Source organism: Podarcis gaigeae, assembly GCF_964106915.1.
Source record: "Podarcis gaigeae genome assembly, chromosome: 15".
In the NCBI taxonomy this organism is placed as follows: Eukaryota; Metazoa; Chordata; class Lepidosauria; order Squamata; family Lacertidae; genus Podarcis; species Podarcis gaigeae.
This window is the reverse complement of record NC_139692.1, coordinates 42,058,011-42,079,575: the sequence shown is the minus strand read 5'-3', so window position 1 is coordinate 42,079,575 and position 21,565 is coordinate 42,058,011. Positions and strand designations below refer to the sequence as shown.

Genomic DNA, 21,565 nt, shown 5'->3' with positions numbered 1-21,565 from the left:
GCCGGCCCTTCCCTCCCCCTGAGCCGGTAGGAGCGTCAATGTGGGGTGCAGGGAAGCCGAGGAGGAGGATCCTGTGTCGTCCGTCCCCTCGAAATAAATAAATTAAATAAATTTCCCGCCCCCTCGGGGCTGAACTCTTTGCAAGATCGGTTGCCGCCGCCGCCCCGAACTGATGGAACGCCGGCTGCCTGAACGTTCCGCGGGATGGAACGCTCGGCGGCCTCAACGTTCCAAACCCCGCCGCGCGAAACGTTCCAACGTTCCACGGAGCTTTGAAGAAGTTACCCCGCTCCCCAGGAGTGGGCGGGGCCGTAGAGTTCACGGAACGTTGACGGCGCGTTCCGAACCGCGTGGGCTGCGGCCGCCGAGACTTCCGAGGGTTCCACCCCTGTCGCTAATACTCCGTTCCATTTTCCCCGCTGGATGGTTTCCAGGAAAGGGGGTGTACCGGGTGGGTGTTTGGGATAGATCGCAGTGTTATTTGGTGCATAATAAGGAAGAGGCGCCTCTGGTGTTGGGCAAACAGGTTTGTAGGCTTATTTCGTTTATTTTTAAATGAATCCACCCCCCGCAACAAGAGCCTCCCTCTAACCTGGCGTGTTTTAGTTTCGTTTTTTAAAACAAGGATGGCTAAGATGCACTTAAAAGAAGAAAAAAATTACAGGAAAGGGGAGCTTTTTCCAGCCCGAGGGCAGCATTCCCGCATGTTGGCGGGGGGGGGGGCAGGACAATGGTGAGTGTGGCTAGGGGCAAAAGGGGGTGGAGTGTTGGATGTGACTGCATTTAAGCAAAGCAAAGATCTCCACGCACAGCCCTCTCCATCGTCCATTCTCCATCCGAGCAAGAAAGAGACATAAGCACCTTTTAGCGACAAATCCCAGTCGGGCAAAAGCGCCAGAGGAGGGCATGAAGCGTGGCTGGTGGGGGAGTGGCCTACAGAAAAGGGGGCGTGGCCTAAGGAGCATCCGGAAGGCTGTACTGTACAGTGGTTACAGACGCTTCAGGTTACAGACTCCGCTAACCCAGAAATAGTACCTTGGGTTAATAACTTTGATTCAGGATGAGAACAGAAATCGTGCAGCAGCGGCGCGGCGGCAGCAGGAGGCCCCATTGGCTAAAGTGGTGCTTCAGGTTAAGAACAGTTTCAGGTTAAGAACGGACCTCCGGAACGAATTAAGTGTGATAGGAATTTTGAGGTCTTAGATATATGGTAGTGTTCATAAGTGTACCGACCAAACACATAAATAGATCAGCACAGGAAAGCCAACCTGGAACCATTTTGATTCCTAAACTGAGCAAATGTTTTCTCTGCAAGGTCAAAGTGGGAAACCTCCCCATTGCCTCTTTCCTCACAAATCCTGTCTTAAGGGCACATTTAAGATATGAATAGGCTGTGAGCTTGTGAACTGCCCCAGGAACTAAGTATCACTACAAAAGACTGGCCAGGCTCCCCAGGGTATCCAATCAAGTAACCTGCCAGACAGGAGATAAACAAGGACAGGAGAAAAACAACATTCAGTTTTCTATTTTAGACCGCCTTTTCTGTGATGTAGGTGTGATGTTTCTGGGGATGGTCTTGATCTACAGGGTGGCAATTTCAAAAGTCTTGATAAGGCCTTGCATGCCATTTCTCTGGGTTCCTCCTCTCTCCTGCGGGTGAGGGGAGCACACTGTTGCAACAGATCAATAAAGATCAAGCAATTTTTGTTTACAACATAAGTCTGTTACCAGAGGTACCACTGTACTTGGCCCCTGGGCCTTAAGTTCCCCATCTGTCCTCTATCCCCCAGGGTTGCCATATTCCAGAAAGGGCCCAGGACCACCCACTGAGCTTCACAGCTTTCCTGATCCTTTGTTGTTGTTGTTGTTTAGTCGTTTAGTCGTGTCCGACTCTTTGTGACCCCCTGGACCAGAGCACGCCAGGCACTCCTGTCTTCCACTGCCTCCCGCAGTTTGGTCAAACTCATGCTGGTCGCTTCGAGAACACCATCCAACCATCTCATCCTCTGTCGTCCCCTTCTCCTTGTGCCCTCCATCTTTCCCAACATCAGGGTCTTTTCCAGGGAGTCTTCTCTTCTCATGAGGTGGCCAAAGTACTGGAGCCTCAGCTTCAGGATCTGTCCTTCCAGTGAGCACTCAGGGCTGATCCTACTCCGATCCTTTATAACTGCTGTTCTTCTGATCCCTGAAAAGGAGTTGCTTGTGATATCTCCCTTCTTAGGGCTAGGGTGGAAATGGCCCCAGTTAATATTTAAAACTGTTGAGGAGGAAGGCGAAGGCGGGTAAGCTGTCAAGTTCGATTTGGATCTCAAAACCACCTACAGATCTTGCAAAATGTGGATTAGAAGGGAATGGGGAGTCGAAAGGCTGCCTGCTGTGCCAGAGGTCATAGAGTGTAGCCTAGAAAAGGGAATGCTGGAATATAAAACTCTATGCTTCAGGAGGACTGAACGATAGGCATAGGTCTTGCTATCGCTATACAAAAATTCACTTATCCAAATCAGTACCCAAACACACTGCAGATTCAGATATCCAAACAGCCAGACCTGCATATATACTGTCTTATTTTTTTGTGTTTTGCTGGTCTGTGGCAGCCATTTCACCAGAAACCACGGCAGGCTGGAGCAAGGGGGAGAGATCGGACAAATAAGATTGCACTTTCCGCTTCTTTCCTGGATTTTTGCAAGATTTCAGTGGGCTTTGCAGGGTTTTTCTGTCATTTTAGCGTCAAAATTTAAACCTCTGCTACAAACACCACTAATGACAAAGGCTGAGAACCATGAACGTGTACTTCTTAATTATGGGTAGGCAAACTAAGGCCAAGGGGCCGGATCTGGCCCAATCGCCTTCTAAATACAGACCACAGATGGTCCGGGAATCAGCTTGTTTTTACATGAGTAGAACGTGTGCTTTTATTTACGGTAAAATGCATCTCTGGGTTATTTGTGGGGCTGTGATAGGATTTTTATGGTCTTAGATATATGGTAATGTTCATAAGCGTACCAACCGAGCACATACATAGATCATCACAGGAAGACCGACCTGGAATCATTTTGATTCCTAAACTAAGCAAATGTTTTCTCTGCAAGGTCAAAGTGGGAAACCTCCCATTGTCTTTACCTTCACAAATCTTGTCTTAAGGGCACATATGAACAGGGTGTGAGCATGTGACCTGGCCCAAGAACTAAATATTCATCATTACTAGACTGGCCAGGCTCCCCAGGCAATCCAGTCAAGTAACCTGCCAGACAGGAGATAAACAAGGACAGGAGAAAAACAACATTCAAATTTCTGTTTTAGACCGCCTTTTCTGTGATGTAGGTGTGATGTATCTGAGGGGTGGTCTTGGGTTACACCCCTTCTGTGATGTATGTATGATGTTTCTGGTGGTGGTCTTGAGCTACAGGGTGGCAATTTCAAAAGTCTTTATAAGGCCTTGCGCACCATTTTTCTGGGTTCCTCCTCTCTCCTGCAGGTGGTGAGGACCCTGTTGCAACAGATCAGTAAAGATCAGGCTTACTAGCTGCTTTGCTTCTCACTATTCTCTGGTTGGCCTCTGTTACTCTCTCCTACCAATAGGGAACCTACGTAAGGACTCTACACGGGCTCTTGGATACCCCATAAGGGAAAAGGGCAACAGGGCATAGGAATTCATTCATATATATTTTTCCAAAATACAGTCCGGCCCCCCACAAGGTCTGAGGGACAGTGGACCGGCCCCCTGCTGAAAAAGTTTGCTGACCCCTGTTCTTAGTCAATAAAGGTAAAGGGACCCCTGACCATTAGGTCCAGTCGTGGCCGACTCTGGGGTTGCAGCGCTCATCTCGCTTTAGTGGCCAAGGGAGTCGGCGTACAGCTTCCGGGTCATGTGGCCATCATGACTAAGCCACTTCTGGCGAACCAGAGCAGCACACAGAAACACCGTTTACCTTCCCGCCAAAACGGTACCTATTTATCTACTTGCACTTTGACGTGCTTTCGAACTGCTAGGTCGGCAGGAGCTGGGACCAAGCAACGGGAGCTCACCCCGTCACGGGGATTCGAACCACCGACCTTTTGATCGGCAAGTCCTAGGCTCTGTGGTTTAACCCACAGCACCACCCACGTCCCTTCTTAGTCAATATGGCAACCCATTTTTAAACCTCTTCTCTGCTCACCTCTTTCAAAGCGTTATTTGAGGGATCGAACCCTTGCAAAAGGCCGGCTTTTTACGAGGCCAGCCATTTTTATAAAACGCAGCCATGAGCTCCTGTGTAGTGTAAACACGGCTGGACAACCGTTGTGGGTGTGCCAATCGCGAGAGCTTTGTGTTCCCTCTGCTGAGAAATTCCTGCTTCAGAATCTAGAAGTGGCAAGACAGGTCTGGCTGTTCCCCATCTCTGAACGACACCACTGTGTTTTGATGCACTGTGCTGATGCCAGCGAGGCCTGGCACGGGCAAGAGAAAACTGGCATCACTTAGACTTCTAAACACCTGCCTGTTCTATTCTTTTTGTAAATTATTCCTTTATGTACCTGACTGTGTTAATTGCTTCTCACGAACATATCTCACAGCATTCTCACAATTGCTATTAAATTGCAGTTTCATATGCAAAAAAACCCCCAATTAAACGCAATTCCATTCATTTTTTTAAAAAATGTGTATCAAATTCTCTGTATAGAGACAGTTAAAAACAAGTCCATATATGAAGACAGTTCCATAGATTAAATACAAATTTTAATCCAAGGCAGATATATTGTACACACTCCAAATATTTAGAGCTGCACACACACCCCTCCAATAATACTGTATTTTACCCCTTACAGAGCTACTAATCCCAACACGAAAAACAGTTCCCAGTACACTTTGGTGGTGGTGGTGTAATGTGCTTTAAATGTGAGGTGCATGAACAGCCAAAGAAAATACATAGGTTGGCAGTCAACTATGTTTTTTTTTAATCAAAAGCAGACCCACTTCAAATAATGACAATGGCAAAATTAGACCCATTGACTTCAATGAGTCTGACTTTGTTGAGGGGTCATTCCTTTCAATGTGCTTACTCTTGAGCAAAGCTTACTCTTGAGCACCACCCATAATTCTGCCTCCAGGAATGTTGTTTCCACACATAGGCAAGCATAATCAGTTGAAATGAATTTAATTGGGCTGTAGCTGTCACCTCATAGGTCCCTGCCCCAATGAGCTTACAAATTACATTTCAGTTACGCCAGGTGGAGTGAGAGAGAGTGACTGTGGGCAGAGCTGGCATCCACCTCTGCCATCCTTTGCCAGCTCAGCTGATTCCTGCCCTGAATCCACACCCATGGAGAGAAAAAGTCGTTCCAGTGCTGTGAGTAATGCTGGATCTCTGGGCCTCGCTGCCTTGCAAGCATCCCGCAATCCCCCTGAAGTATTGTCCAGAATCAAAATACAGTGGGACCTCGGGTTAAGTACTTAATTCGTTCCGGAGGTCTGTTCTTAACCTAAAACTGTTCTTAACCTGAAGCACCACTTTAGCTAATGGGGCCTCCCACTGCCGCCACGCAAATTCTGTTCTCACCTTGAAGCAAAGTTCTTAACCCGAGGTACTATTTCTGGATTAGCGGAGTCTGTAGCCTGAAGCGTCTGTAACCTGAAGCGTCTGTAACCTGAGGTACCAATGTATAATGAAATAGGTCTTAAGTGCTCCTAGCTATGACACCTATTGCAACCCACCCAATCAGAGGGGTTGAGAAACACTGATTTGCCAAGCTACACATACCATCCTGGCAAGGTAACAATGAGTCCCTGGTGAGGAAAACTGACCAACCTCATGATCACGTCTGTAAGCACTAGGTTCTGCCCTCCTGTTAAATAAAACAGCCGTCCATGCATTAATCAAGCTTTGTCGAACGCCTGATGACAGTCTGCAGGTGGCAGCTCAGAATCCACCTTGGCAGTTGGTGGGAAGTTTGTGTGTTCAGGCAGAATCACCTACGCGTCCTCCGTTTATCTCTTGTTTTCCCTTTCCACTCACTGCTCTGTTGTCTTCCAGTTTCTAAATTGTATGCCCCTTGGGGCAGAGACTTGCTGTCTCCTTGTTTGCAAAGCGCCATGCTGCAACAATGCACCCATTAAATGTAATCTTTGGGGGAAACGTAATCAGATCTTGCCCTAGAGCAGGCCTTACGCAACCCGACGCCTTCCAGATATTTTGGACTACAAAGCCTATGAGCGCCAGCCTCCACCAAGTCTGTTGGAGGGGGGGGGGGTGAATATCCCGTCTGATAACCCAGAGAACTTCTGCCAGTCAGTGTTAACAGTACTGAGCTACATGGACCAATAGTCTTACTCAGCTTAAGGCTGTCTTCCTGTGTTGGAGTGGAGCTATGGTAATTCTTCTACTAGCTTTCACTAGGCGTCCTTATCAGCTACACAAACACTCCAGTTCATTTCACAAGTGACTGTCCCTTTGGTCTCACTGGGATAGGGACAAGAGAGGACTCCTGCATGCTGAGGTCTAGCAACTTGAGCTTTTTTCAAACGGGTTCTTTGAATGCGTCCACAGGCTGGGGGCCCCGAAATCAAACAGGATAAGGAATATAAAAAGGGCTTAAGTGACACATAGATGCCAGCCATTCCCAACTGGGTGCCCTCAGGATGTTTTGCACTACATCTCCCATCAGGCTCAGCCAGCACAGCTTGATGGAATTTGTTCTCTGCAGTGGCTTTTTAAGAAACATTGATCACTAAAAAATGTGCATTTTTTGCTGAGATTTTTTTTTGGGGGGGGGAGAGAACCTGCAGTCGGGCTACATTTCCCATCACCCCTGACCATTGGCTGGGGCTGATGGGAGTTGGAAGCCCACAGCTTCCATATCCCTGGTCTAAATATATGATAAGCCAGATACCCGACTCCCACCCACCCCCTAAAAGAAACCTTTGCAGGAATACAGTGGTACCTCGGGTTAAGTACTTAATTCGTTCCGGAGGTCCGTTCTTAATCTGAAACTGTTCTTAACCTGAAGCACCACTTTAGCTAATGGGGCCTCCTGCTGCAGCACCGCCGGAGCACGATTTCTGTTCTCATCCTGAAGCAAAGTTCTTAACCTGAAGCACTATTTCTGGGTTAGCAGAGTCTGTAACCTGAAGCGTATGTAACCCGAGGTACCACTGTAATTAGTTGCAATTATTCAAACCTGATTACAGCAGAAATCTCCGCGGCACAAAAACTTGGTTAGGGTCCTGAGTGATTCCCACTCACTTACAATTTTCCGGCTAATGTTAGTGCACTGATAATATTCTGGAAACAGTGGTGGAGGTTTTAATCTAGTGCCCAGATATAAATCCACTCAGTGGATTTGTAACTGGCTGACTGACCGAACCCAAAGGGTGCTCATCAATGGTTCCTCTTCATCCTGGAGAAGAGTGACTAGTGGGGTGCCACAGGGTTCTGTTTTGGGCCCGGTCTTATTCAACATCTTTATCAACAACTTGGATGATGGACTCAAGGGCATCCTGATCAAATTTGCAGATGACACCAAACTGGGAGGGGTGGCTAACACCCCAGAGGACAGGATCACACTTCAAAACGACCTTGACAGATTAGAGAACTGGGCCAAAACAAACAAGATGAATTTTAACAGGGAGAAATGTAAAGTATTGCACTTGGGCAAAAAAAATGAGAGGCATAAATACAAGATGGGTGACACCTGGCTTGAGAGCAGTACATGTGAAAAGGATCTAGGAGTCTTGGTTGACCACAAACTTGACATGAGCCAACAGTGTGACGCGGCAGCTAAAAAAGCCAATGCAATTCTGGGCTGCATCAATAGGAGTATAGCATCTAGATCAAGGGAAGTAATAGTGCCACTGTATTCTGCTCTGGTCAGACCTCACCTGGAGTACTGTGTCCAGTTCTGGGCACCACAGTTCAAGAAGGACACTGACAAACTGGAACGTGTCCAGAGGAGGGCAACCAAAATGGTCAAAGGCCTGGAAACGATGCCTTATGAGGAACGGCTAAGGGAGCTGGGCATGTTTAGCCTGGAGAAGAGGAAATTAAGGGGTGATATGATAGCCATGTTCAAATATATAAAAGGATGTCACATAGAGGAGGGAGAAAGGTTGTTTTCTGCTGCTCCAGAGAAGCGGACACGGAGCAATGGATCCAAACTACAAGAAAGAAGATTCCACCTAAACATTAGGAAGAACTTCCTGACAGTAAGAGCTGTTCAACAGTGGAATTTGCTGCCAAGGAGTGTGGTGGAATCTCCTTCTTTGGAGGTCTTTAAGCAGAGGCTTGACAACCATATGTCAGGAGTGCTCTGATGGTGTTTCCTGCTTGGCAGGGGGTTGGACTCAATGGCCCTTGGGGTCTCTTCCAATTCTATGATTCTATGACAATTTCAGTCCTCCTTTTCATCCCATAGAGTTATTGAGGAGATGTGATAAAGCCAGACATGTCTTTCTAATTAGTTTATTTTCATTTTCTACCTCCGCTCTTCCTCCCCAATTAAAATAGCTGCAAACTGCCTTCTTCCCTCCTTAAATGGAAACCAAACATGTCAATAAGAAGGCAGGTCCTAATTGCCCTGAATTAGTACACACCCAGCAACAAAGCCGTCTTTGACTCAGGAACACCATGGGAACACCAAGGAGGAAACTACATTCCAAGTATATTAATTTATCCAATTGGGACTGGAGCCTCGAGTGGTGAGATGTGATGGGTGTGCCTTAAATATTTCACTCTCTTTTTTAATTATTGCTTCAGGACAGGGACATCCCAGGTTCAGTCCTCAACATCTGCAAGCAGAGCCAGATGTGCATGAATTAAGTGGCCAAATTTAATGATTTACTCAAGAGAGCAGCTGAACTGACATGGCAATCTATCACAGTGTTCCTCCACCTTGGGTTCCAAGATTGATCATCACCGGCACCTAAATTTATCATCACCGTCACCATCAACTAAATTTGTATTCCACCTTTCATTTGTAGATCTCAGGATCGTTCTCAGCTTAAGATAAAGGAAAGGTAAAGGGACCCCTGACCATTAGGTCCAGTCGTGACCGACTCTGGGGTTGCGGCGCTCATCTCACTTTACTGGCTGAGGGAGCCGGCGTACAGCTTCCGGGTCATGTGGCCAGCAGGACTAAGCCACTTCTGGCGAACCAGAGCAGCACACGGAAACGCCGTTTATCTTCCTGCCGGAGCGGTACCTATTTATCTACTTGCACTTTGATGTGCTTTCGAACTGCTAGGTTGGCAGGAGCAGGGACCGAGCAACGGGAGCTCACCCCGTCGCGGGGATTTGAACCGCCGACCTTCTGATTGGCAAGTCCTAGGCTCTGTGGTTTAACCCACAGCGCCACCCGCGGCCCACATAAAGTATACAGACACAAAATACAAGATAAAAACAAGAACAATAAACCTCCTGGACTACATCTCTCACCGTCAATCATAATTGGCCAGCTTAACCAATGATCAGTGTTATAAGAATTTTAAGGTCTCAAATATAGAATAAATATTCATAAACGCACACTTATCTAAATATATGAACCATGTGTCTGAAATAGCAATCTTAAAGCCATATTGACTCTCCCAATGACCTCAAATATTCCTCTCCAGTAAGGGAGAAAGCCTTCCCATTGTCTTTTTGCTTGAAAATCCTGTCATAAGGGCGAATTTGTGTCTGAATAGGGTGAGCCTGTGACCAGGACTCAGGAACTAAAGTAATAACCATCACAAACGAATTGCCAGACTACCCAGGTAATGCAAACATTGACCATTATCAGGTGTCCTGGTGGGCAGGATTTCTGCCTCCTCCTGTGATGTGTGTATGATGTTTTGGGTGGTGGTCTTGGGCTACAGGGTGGGCAATTTCAAAAGTCTACATAAGGGCATGGGCACCATTGTTCTGGCTTCTCGTCCCTCCTGCGTGTGGTGAGTGGGATCCCTGTTTCAACAGTTCCTTTAATAAAGATCAGGCTTCCTAACCACTTTGCTTCTCAATACTCTGGTTGGCCTCTATTATTTCTCCTACCAATAGAGAACCCACTTACGGGCTCTAGAATACCCCATAAGCGAAAGGGAGCAGTTTTTCTTATAACAGGGATGATGGGAAATGTAGTCCAACACCATCTGGAGGTCCAAGGCTGCTTTTATCATCTTGACCATCATGGTCATGGCAACCACAGGAAATAATAATCCTATACAGTGGTACCTCAGGTTAAGTACTTAGTTTGTTTCGGAGGTCCGTTCTTAACCTGAAACTGTTCTTAACCTGAAGCACCACTTTAGCTAATGGGGCCTCCTGCTGCTGCCGCGCCGCCGGAGCACAATTTCTGTTCTCATCCTGAAGCAAAGTTCATAACCTGAGGTAACATTTCTGGGTTAGCGGAGTCTGTAACCTGAAGCGTCTGTAACCTGAGGTACCACTGTACTCTGGTTGTTGTTGGCATCCGTCTGTCTCGAGAGACAATGGAGTGTGTCTTTGGGGGTGAAGTCAGATTGCTGTGCTAGCAGCACTGAAGTGACCTCCCTGGGGTGCAAATCTGGGCAGTGGGTCTGGGGGTGCTGGGCTGGCCAGACGACAAGACCCCCCCCCGGCCTCGCTGAGGTGGCCCAAAGGAAAGCAGAGCAAGATGTTGGGCACCAGCCCGGCTGCCGGAGTTGCCGGAAGGAGGCATACAAGGCAACCATCCAACCGTCTTAGGGACTCCACTCTGAATTTGTGTAGGGTTTACTCCTGAGCCTTTTCTTCTCCTAAATATATCCTGCAGGGCAGCGGAGGTTTAGGATCAGAGTCTTCCTTCTCCAAGATGGGCTTCCCAGGTGGATGAGCCCCACCTGCCTCTCACTTCCCTCTGCAGCACGTGCAGAAACAGCCTTCTTGATCTTGATGGATGGACCCACTATTGCTCTTGCCCATTCATTCCGCAGGAGCCTGTCTTTGTATGCAGACGAACTCCCTAATTTACCGTGGGTTTGAGACCCATTGGCTACCCTCACCTGGTTGAGCCAGCCAGTTTGAAGCCATTTCCTGGCACGTTGCTGCTGCCGAATGCTGACATCTTCCAGGAGCCACAGGTGAGGTCTGAGGGCAGGGTGGGGACAACCAAAGGTGGACAAATGACCCCAGAAGGAGCATTGAATTTATTTATTATAAATTTATTTATTTGTAATAATAATAATAATAATAATGATAATAATTAGAAAAAATAAGGTGTCCTCAGCAGAGGCACAAACTCTATAATTATTATTGTTGTTGTTGTTGTTGTTGTTGTTGTTATTGTTATTTATACCTTGCCCATCTGGCTGGGTTTCCCCAGCCACTCTGGGCAGCTCCCAACAAAAGATTAAAAATACATTAAAACATCAGTCATTAAAAACTTCCCTAAACAGAACAAAAAAATTTCCTTCCAGTAGCACCTTAAAGATCAACTAAGTTAGTTCTTGGTATGAGCTTTCGTGTGCATGCACACGAAAGCTCATACCAAGAACTAACTTAGTTGGTCTTTAAGGTGCTACTGGAAGGAATTTTTTTTGTTTTGACTATGGCAGACCAACACGGCTACCTATCTGTAACTTCCCTAAACAGGGCTGCCTTCAGATGTCTTATAAACGTCAGATGGTTGTTAATTTCTTTGACATCTGATAGGAGGGTGTTCCACAGGGCAGGCGCCACTACCGAGAAGGCCCTCTGCCTGGTTCCCTGTAACTTCACTTCTCACAATGAGGGAACTGCCAGAAGGCCCTCGGAGCTGGACCTCAGCGTCCGGGCTGAACGATGGGGGTGGAGACGCGCCTTCAGGTCTACTGGGCCGAAGCCGTTTAGGGCTTGAAAGGTCAGCACCAACACTTTGAATTGTGCCCGGAAACCTACTGGGGGCCAATGTAGGTCTTTCACGACCGGTGTTACGTGGTCTCAGCGGCCGCGCCCAGTCACCAATCTAGTTGCCGCATTCTGGATTAGAGGTCTGCATTCTGGACCTCTATACACTGGTACAATATTGAAAACTAGTGTTGACCAAAATATGTCTTTACATTTAAATACCAACAACAAATTAAAATAGGTACCAAAAAGTTTGAAAAGAATAAAGTCAAATATATTTTGAAATACAAATGGTTAAGAGAACTAATATATCCAAAAGCATCCAGATAATTAAAAAAATCAAATCATCCAATTAAACCATTGTAAGTTAGCATAAAGGTAAAGGTAAAGGTACCCCTGCCCGTACGGGCCAGTCTTGACAGACTCTGGGGTTGTGCGCCCATCTCACTCAAGAGGCCAGGGGCCAGCGCTGTCCGGAGACACTTCCGGGTCACGTGGCCAGCGTGACATCGCTGCTCTGGCGAGCCAGAGCCGCACACGGAAACGCCGTTTACCTTCCCGCTGGTAAGCGGTCCCTATTTATCTACTTGCACCCGGAGGTGCTTTCGAACTGCTAGGTTAGCAGGCGCTGGGACCGAGCAGCGGGAGCGCACCCCGCCGCAGGGATTCGAACCGCTGACCTTTCAATCGGCAAGTCCTAGGCGCTGAGGCTTTAACCCACAGCGCCACCTGCGTCCCTTGTAAGTTAGCATACAAGCCTCAATAACATTTATCATCAGCTTTTGGGCCCCCACTGCAAATCGTGTAACTGTCTGTCACGAATTTGTCAGAATCAGACAACAAATATGTGATTTCTGTTTGATCACCACCATCAGGTATCTTAACTACCGGTATGTCAGGAAAAAAACTTCGCCCTTGGTTCAGAATACAAGCAGCAGTGTATAAATTATGATAAAGATCTTCGGCTGCTTGGGCACTAAACATCGGCGCTGTTCTTCTGGAATTTTTTCTGCAACATGCCTCTAAATATTCTGACAGCGTCATCTGAAGCCACAAAGCCAGAAATGCTTTCTAAATGAACTAATCGGTAAATCATGTAGGTAAATTTCAAATCCGTGTGATGATTTAAAAAAATGTAACTGTGACAAGAACGGTTTATGGAATGCTTGTAGATCTTGCTGAGCATAGAAATAACCCAGCTTATTATATATATATATATACGAAAGCATATATATATATATATATATATATATATATATGAGTCTGAGTGAGGGCGTGTTTTTAAGAACCTGCAGAAGTATATCAAAAGCAAACATTTGCTCTTCACAATTTGCTACCCAAGTAGTCTCTCTGTGCAGCTGTAGCTTCCATATTAAGAAGTTTAAAACAATACATAAACAAAACCATTAAAATAGAAGACTGTACTGGCAGAATTCCAGTCTCCGCTTTAATACTAGCTGCCGCTGGGCAAACCAAGTAATATTTTGAGGATTTTGTTTTGAATAATTTCCAGTTGACTGGAGGGTCAGATTCCCCAAACTACATTGAACTGGAGTGACTTTTCTTCAGACAGTTTCGTACCAGCCAAAGAGACTTATTCTTTTTAGTGATGGTTGCGCTCCTTAATTTAGATCAGCTTTCCCCCAACCTGGTGCCCTCCAGATGGTTTCAACTACAAATCCCATCAGCCATTGTGGCCAATAGGTAGGGATGATGGGAATTGTAGTCCATCAACATCTGTAGGGCACTGAGTTGGAAACGGTTTACATCAGGCGTCCCCAAACTCGGTCCTCCAGCTGTTTTGGGACTACAACTCCCATCATCCCTAGCTAACAGGACCAGTGGTCATGGATGATGGGAGTTGTAGTCCAAGACAGCTGGAGGGCCGAGTTTGGGGATGCCTGGTTTACATCATTATTTATTGTTGCTGCTGCTGTATATCATGACACATCTTAATAAACTACTGGTAGAGGGCTCAATGCATTTAGCCATTATCTACCTTTATCTCTCCTGATTCCTGACTTAAAACTCGTACTCTGGGATTTACTAAAGGAGTAAATTTGCTGGTTCTGGGTCTCTATGAGTGATTACTCCCCCAGGTTACAGATCTGCTTGGGGAGATAGCTTAGGAGCCAAGAGAGACCACAGACAGCGTGTTTCTGCTCTGTGAAGCATATCCCTGAATGGAGAGGAACATGCTAATTTCAGGAGATGAAGCTGTGTTGTAGTGGAGGGCGAATGTGGGCCCAGAAAGTAAAATGGGCTGGCATGCCAGGCTAATTGACGGACCCCCTTGCCTTGGCAACTGAATGCAGAGATAATGACACTTCCAAGTTCATTTGTGGCAGATTAGCATAGGCTCAGAGAGTGAGAAAAAAAGAATCAAGCAGAGGCTAGGTACTACTTTTTCTTTTCTTTAATGCGGCTCCTACTTCACACCAGCTGCTCAGATGGTGATGCTTCTTTGCAAGACCCTTTGCATGTCTCATTAAAAGCTAAAGGTTGCATTTTGTCAGACTGAAGCTCTTCTGTCAAAGCTCAAATGTGTTTTACGAGCTGAGTAAGTAAACACCACCGACTCCCGGGAGATTGCAGTCGTGCTGATCCTAATAACAGCTGGGTATTGTGAGGCCTTACTGCTGTTTCGGGGAGTGTGTGTGAATGATAACCGATAAATACAGCTGCCTGGATTTTCAGAGCATCCTTGGCGAGAATGTGCGAGAGGCTATATATTTGAGGTTTCTTTCCTTCTCTCCACTTCTAGGATGAATCTAAAAACATTCCTGTTTGTTCACCGGGGCATTTCCTAACTGAAAGACATTGTTCCTGGCAACCTGCAATTATTAACTGCGAGAGCAAACAATTGGCTTTGTTCTTAAGTTTTAATCACCAACACGCTTCCTGCCCTGGGCTTCTTGAGGAGGAAGGGCGGGATATAAGTCGAACATACATAAATAAAAATAATAATGCAAATAATAACACTGGTCTTGAAAGACCTACATTGACTCTCAGTACGTTTCCAAGTACAATTCAAAGTGTTGGCGCTAACCTTTAAAGCCCTAAAAGGCTTTGACCCAGTATATCTGAAGGAGCATCTCCACCCCCATCGTCCAGCCCGGACACTGAGGTCCAGCACTGAGGGCCTTCTGGCGGTTCCCTCCCTGCGAGAAGTGAGGTTACAGGGAACCAGGCAAAGGGCCTTCTTGGTGGTGGCGCCTGCCCTGTGGAACGTTGTTGTAAATAAAAATATGCCCTTTTCCCTTATGGGGTATCCAAGAGCCCATATAGAGTCCTTACGTGGGTTCCCTATTGGTAGGAGAGAATTACAGAGGCCAACCAGAGAATATTGAGAAGCAAAGCAGCTAGTATGCTTGATCTTTATTGATCTGTTGCAACGGGGTGCTCCACTCACCCGCAGGAGAGGAGGAGGCACCCAGAACAATGGCGCACAAGGGCTTATAAATACTTTTGAAATTCCCATCCTGTAGATCAAGACCACCCCCCAGAAACATCATACATACATCACAGAAGGGGTGTAGCCTAAAACCACCCCTCAGATACATCACAGAAAAGGCGGTCTAAAACAGAAATTTCAATATTGTTTGTCTCTTGTCCTTTCTGTCTGGCAGGTTACTTTACTGGATTGCCTGAGGAGCCTGGTCAGTCTTTTGTAATGATAAATACTTAGTTCCTGAGCCAGGTCACAAGCTCACACCCTTATTCAAATTACAGATAGGTAGCCGTGTTGGTCTGCCATAGTCAAAACAAAAAATAATAATCCTTCCAGTAGCACCTTAAAGACCAACTAAGTCAGTTCTTGGTATGAGCTTTCGTGTGCATGCACACTTCTTCAGATACACATATCTGAAGAAGTGTGCATGCATACTGAAGAAGTATCTGAAGAAGTGTGCATGCACACGAAAGCTCATACCAAGAACTGACTTAGTTGGTCTTTAAGGTGCTACTGGAAGGATTTTTTTGTTTTGTTTTTACCCTTATTCAAACACAGACATACCCTTAAGACAGGATTTGTGAAGGAAAAGACAATGGGGAGGCTTTTCCAGTTTGACCTTGCAGAGAAAACATTTACTCAGTTTAGGAATCAAAATGGTTCCAGGTTGGCCTTCCTGTGCTGATCTATGTATGTGCTCGGTTGGTACGCTTATGAACATGACCATATATCTAAGACCATAAAATTCCTATTACAACGTCCTCCCATCAGATGTCATGGAGATAAACAACTATCTGACTTTTAGAAGACACCTGAAGGCAGCCCTGTTTAGGGAAGCTTTTAATATTTGATGTTTTGTTGTGTTTTTAATCTTTTTTGGGGAGCCGCCCAGAGTGGCTGGGGAAACCCAGCCAGATGGGCGGCGTATAAATAATAAATTATTATTATTATTAAAGTGTAATAAGCTGCCACGTTGAGTCCCTACACTTCAGAATTTGCCACAACGTCACTGAAATCAAAGTACTCGCAAAGGCAGAAGAGCAGCATTTGGTGAAGACACTGGCAACCTTCGGCGGCAGAGGGAGGCCAGTTCCAGATTCTGAAGCGGAGAAAAGGTTTGTAATAATAATAATAATTATAATTAATAATAATTTATTATTTATACCCCGCCCATCTTTCTGAGTTTCCCCAGCCACTCTGGGCAGCTTCCAATCAAGTGTTAAAAACAATGCAGCATTAAATAATAAAAACTTCCCTAAACAGGGCTTCCTTCAGATGTCTTTTAAAGAGAAGATAACTGCTTATTTCCTTCACATCTGAAGGGAGGGCGTTCCACAGGGCGGGTGCCACTACCGAGAAGGCCCTCTGCCTGGTTAAAGGTGGAGCAAGGTGCTTCTGTAGCTACCGGAGTTGTAACTCCGCCAAAGGTTATTGTGCAGCATGTGAGGGCTTGCAGGAAGCAGCTGGATGTATTTGGAAATTTTCTATAAAGAGACGTCTCCCTGGAGCAATGGGAGGTGTTTGGTTTTTGAAAAACAACAACACACGTACAGGCAAATACCAGAAGCAGTAAGAGCAATCATAGCTGTGGCGTAAGGAAATTGGAAGAGCTTGGCTGCAGGAACAGGGTCAAAGGGAGCCCATATATTCCAGGGTCCTGTTCTCACAGTGGCCCCCCAGATGCCCCCTAGCAGGACTTGGGGGCCGCAGCAACTCTCCCTGCTTGTGATTCGGAGGCCTGTTGCCTCTGAAAGTGGAGCAGGCAGAACGCAGCCAACATGGCTGTTGCAGAATAATTAAAGGTTGGCTTTTGCTGCCCAGTTCCCCAAGGGACTGAGTCCCCAAAGTCCGTGATTGGCCAGAGAAGAATGGATGGAGGTAAAATCCAGCGAAAGCAAGGCAGATCTCTATTTTTCTGTTGCAACAGAGTCCCTCCACCTCCTTGCAAGGAGGTGAGAGACCCAGAACAAAGATGTGTTGGAAGTAAAGACTTTCGGCACTGTGTATCCCCTTAGCCAAAGACCACCCTAAGAAGCGTCATACATGCATCACAGAAATGTCTACCACAGACATTTGAGAGTGTGGTTTCTCTCCTGTCTGCCAAGATACCTGATAAGTGTTTTACTGATTGCATTTCCTGGGCAGTCTGGCCATTCTTCTGAGATGGTCAATCTGGGGTAGCCATTTGTCCTCCTTTTCCAGGACATGTCCCCTTTTTCACGGGTATGTAAAACAAGAGTCGGGACGCAGGTGGCGCTGTGGGTTAAACCACAGAGCCTAGGACTTGCTGATCAGAAGGTCAGCGGTTCAAATCCCCACGACGGGGTGAGCTCCCGTTGCTCGGTCCCTGCTCCTGCCAACCTAGCAGTTCGAAAGCACCTCAAAGTGCAAGTAGATAAATAGGTACCGCTCCGGCGGGAAGGTAAACGGCGTTTCCATGTGCTGCTCTGGTTCGCCAGAAGTGGCTTAGTCATGCTGGCCACATGACCCAGAAGCTGTACGCCGGCTCCCTCGGCCAGTAAAGCGAGATGAGCGCCGCAGCCCCAGGGTTGGCCACGACTGGACCTAATGGTCAGCGGTCCCTTTACCTTTTTAAAACAAGAGTCATCATAGCGATCCATGGTTAAAAGTAGAAGTCAGCAAATGTGTCCTCTTTTTTACTCTTCAAAACATGGCAACCCTAGAAATACCTTAGTTCTTGAATCCAGGTCACCGTCCCACTCTATTCATACCCAAATATGCCCTTTAAACAGAATTTGAAGGATTTGAAAGTGTAAGAACTATTGAGAAAGGTTTCTCTTCTGCAAAGGAAAGGTTTAGAGTGATTAGAAGAGCCAGGATGGCTTTTTGGGATTGTTCTGTGTGCTAAAAATAATGTGTAAATTTCTCAGGGAATATTTCCTAAATTTTGAAGGGTTGCTTTCCTGTGGAGTGTGTGTTTGCTATGTGTGTGTACCCTAAATATTTATAACAGTGGCTGTGAAGGATGGGCATAAATGCCCTCTTCAGCCTGTGAGATAAGAAAATAGCAATTTATAGTAGTAGCAATAATAATAATAATAATAATAAATTTATTTATACCCCGCCCTTCCCGGTTCAGAAAACTGGGCTCAGGGCAGCTAACAACAAATTTAAAACACTTAGTTGATGCAACAAAAAACAGCATAAAATACAGCATAAAACGTGAATAACAATAAATTCAGAATTCAAAAATCAATTTAGGGGGGAAATCCATCCAATAAACCTCCAATTTATTGTAGAAGAACAAGCAACTGCATCTATCATGGAGCAGCTTTGAAGAGACAAGGATATAAAAAGGATATAAAGGTTTATTCAAAATGTGGCAAGCTTCCGAATTACACAAACGTTTAGCCAAGAATATAAAACCTACAGAAGCTAATAGCTAAATTCTAATTACCCATTAATACATACAAAAGAAGCAGAGTTGCCAGGGGGAAGTAAAAATCCAGGAAGATTCAGAGGAGTATAATGTACTTCTATTGGGAGGTCTGATGTAATGCCCAGACACATTGCACTAATTAATCAAACCAGCACAAGGATAATTTCACCTGGGCAAGGTACATTCTTGACTGTGGCTAGTAGCCATTGGCAAAGGACCTCAGATTCCTGTTTGGCTATAGGTGGCCTTGGTCAAGTGATGTGTCAAGCGATACATCTTGTCTCTGCCGACTCTTATGCTGCTAAGTTTTGACCCAGTTTGGTCTGCCAGCTCAGTCAGCGACTGAGGGGGTTAACAGTTACGTTGCTGCAGGCAGAAGAGCGGGTGGAGGCCATAAAAGTTGGCAACCCTGAGGCCCATCATTTTAAGTGGCACCCTCTGCTGCATCCCACAGAACTTACACCAGAGGGTGTGACACAACGGCTGGGAATTGCAGCGAGGGAGAGTGATTGCATCTTCGGGTCCTGTATGCGGGTTTCCTCACAGGCATTTGGTTGGCCGCTGTGAGAACAGGATACTAGACTAAATGGGTCATTGTCCTAATTGTTTAAGAAAAACGGCTCACTTTCGCTTATGGGGTATTCCAGAGCCCATATAGAGTCCTTAAGTGGGTTCCCTATTGGTAGGAGAAATAATAGAGGCCAACCAGAGAATAACTGAGAAGCAAAGCGGCTAGGAAGCCTGATATTTATTGAAGGAACTGTTGCAACAGGGTCCCCACTCACCACACGCAGGAGGGACGAGAACCCAGAACCAAGGCGTGCAAGCCCTTATATTTGTTGTTGTTTGGTCGTTTAGTTGTGTCCGCCTCTTTGTGACCCCCTGGACCAGAGCACGCCAGGCACTCCTGTCTTCGGCGATCAGCCTTCTTTATGGTCCAGCTCTCACTTCCATACATCACTAGTGGGAAAACCATAGCTTTAACTATATGGACCTTTGTTGGCAAGGTGATGTCTCTGCATTTTAAGATGCTGTCTAGGTTTGCCATCGCCTTTCTCCCAAGGAGAAGGCGTCTTTTAATTTCGTGACTGCTGTGACCATCTGCAGTGATCATGGAGCCCAAGAAAGTAAAATCTCTCACTGCCTCCATTTCTTCCCCTTCTATTTGCCAGGAGGTGATGGGCCCAGTGGCCATGATCTTCATTTTTTTGATAAAAAAAATTCCTTCCAGTAGCACCTTAAAGACCAACTAAGTTAGTTCTTGGTATGAGCTTTCGTGTGCATGCACACTTCTTCAGATACCATGCACACGAAAGCTCATACCAAGAACTAACTTAGTTGGTCTTTAAGGTGCTACTGGAAGGAATTTTTTTTGTTTTGACTATGGCAGACTAACACGGCTACCTATCTGTAACATTTTTTTGATGTTAAGCTTCAGACCATATTTTGCGCTCTCCTCTTTCACCCTCATTAAAAGGTTATTTAATTCCTCATTTTCAGCCATCAAGGTTGTGTCATCTGCATATCTGAGGTTGTTGATATTTCTTCCGGCGATCTTAATTCCGGCTTGGGATTCATCCAGCTCAGGCTTTCGCATTATGAATTCTGCATATAATTTAAATAAGCAGGGAGACAATATACAGCCTTGCCGTACTCCTTTCCCAATTTTGAACCAGTCAGTTGTTCCATATCCATAACTGTAGCTTCTTGTCCCACATAGAGATTTCTCAGGAGACAGATGAGGTGATCTGGCACTCCCATGTCTTTAAGAACTTTCCATAGTTTGCCGTAGTCGACACAGTCAAAGGCTTTTGCATAGTCAATGAAGCAGAAGTAGATGTCTTTCTGGAACTCTCTAGCTTTCTCCATAATCCAGCGCATGTCTATATCCCTTATAGTCTATATCCCTTTTGAAATTGCCCACCCTGTAGCCCAAGACCACCATCCCTCAAAACATCATACATACATCACAGAAGGAGGCAGAAATCCTGCCCACCAGGACACCTGATAATGGTCACTGATTGCATTACCTGGGCAGTCTGGCAATTCTTTTGTGATGGTTAATAGTTCCTGAGTCCAGGTCACAGGCTCACCCTATTCAGACACAAATTCACCCTTAAGACAAGATTTGCAAGCAAAAAGACAATGGGAAGGCTTTCTCCCTTACTGCAGAGGAATATTTGAGGTCATTGGAAGAATCAAAATGGCTTCAGGATTGCTCTCCCTTACTATTTCAGAAACACGGTTCATATATTTAGATAAGTGTGCGTTTATGAATATTTATTCTATATTTGAGACCTTAATTTTTTTGTAACATGATCCAACAGGTTGTCCTCATCTAATATGAAGAAACAAGCCTCCTTCTTAACTTTCCTAACCATCTCCAAGCACCCCACCTCTGCACACCCACAGAATATTACATATATACAGAAGCACCTCTGTCTTAGGCAAGCAACAGAAGCTTAATCTGCCATGTTTGGCTATTAAGAGGGCGGCTTTTTTTGTTTGTTAAGAGGCAGCTGGTGGGTGGAACTGGGAGTGATATATGTCAGAAGCAGTGGCGTAGCGTGGGGGGTGCCAGGGGTGCCGGCCGCACCGGGCGCAACATCTGGGGGGGCGCGAGTCCAGAGGGAAGGGACAAGTTCCTTCCTCCGCCGGGCTCCCCGCCGCCGCCGCCGCTGCGCTCCACTCACTGGTCACAGGAGGAGCAGCCGCTGCAGCAGTGCCGACGCCGCCACCGATCCCTGGCCGGGCACGGGCAGCCTCCGCACCCCGCCGCCGCAGCCATCCCCTCGGCCCAGCCACAGCCGGCGGCTGCTTCTGCCGACGGGGAGGGAGGAGAGCTCCGAGGGGCCTCGCCGCGCCCTGCGCTCCCCAAAACCCTCCGAGAGGAAGCCGGTGGGCGGGCGAGGGTCTGCCGGCGGA

The 21,565-nt window shown here is 46.4% G+C and overlaps 2 long non-coding RNA genes across 2 annotated transcripts; both read left to right on the top strand.

Moving 5' to 3' along the window:
* The first annotated feature begins 134 nt into the window (after positions 1–134).
* LOC310832971 lies at positions 135–21,187 on the top strand. Its single transcript, XR_014558492.1, has 3 exons — positions 135–526; positions 10,898–11,044; positions 20,968–21,187. It is a non-coding gene; the product is annotated as an uncharacterized lncRNA (long non-coding RNA).
* LOC310832462 lies at positions 13,054–13,768 on the top strand. Its single transcript, XR_014558314.1, has 2 exons — positions 13,054–13,540; positions 13,680–13,768. It is a non-coding gene; the product is annotated as an uncharacterized lncRNA (long non-coding RNA).
* Positions 21,188–21,565: the final 378 nt, after the last annotated feature.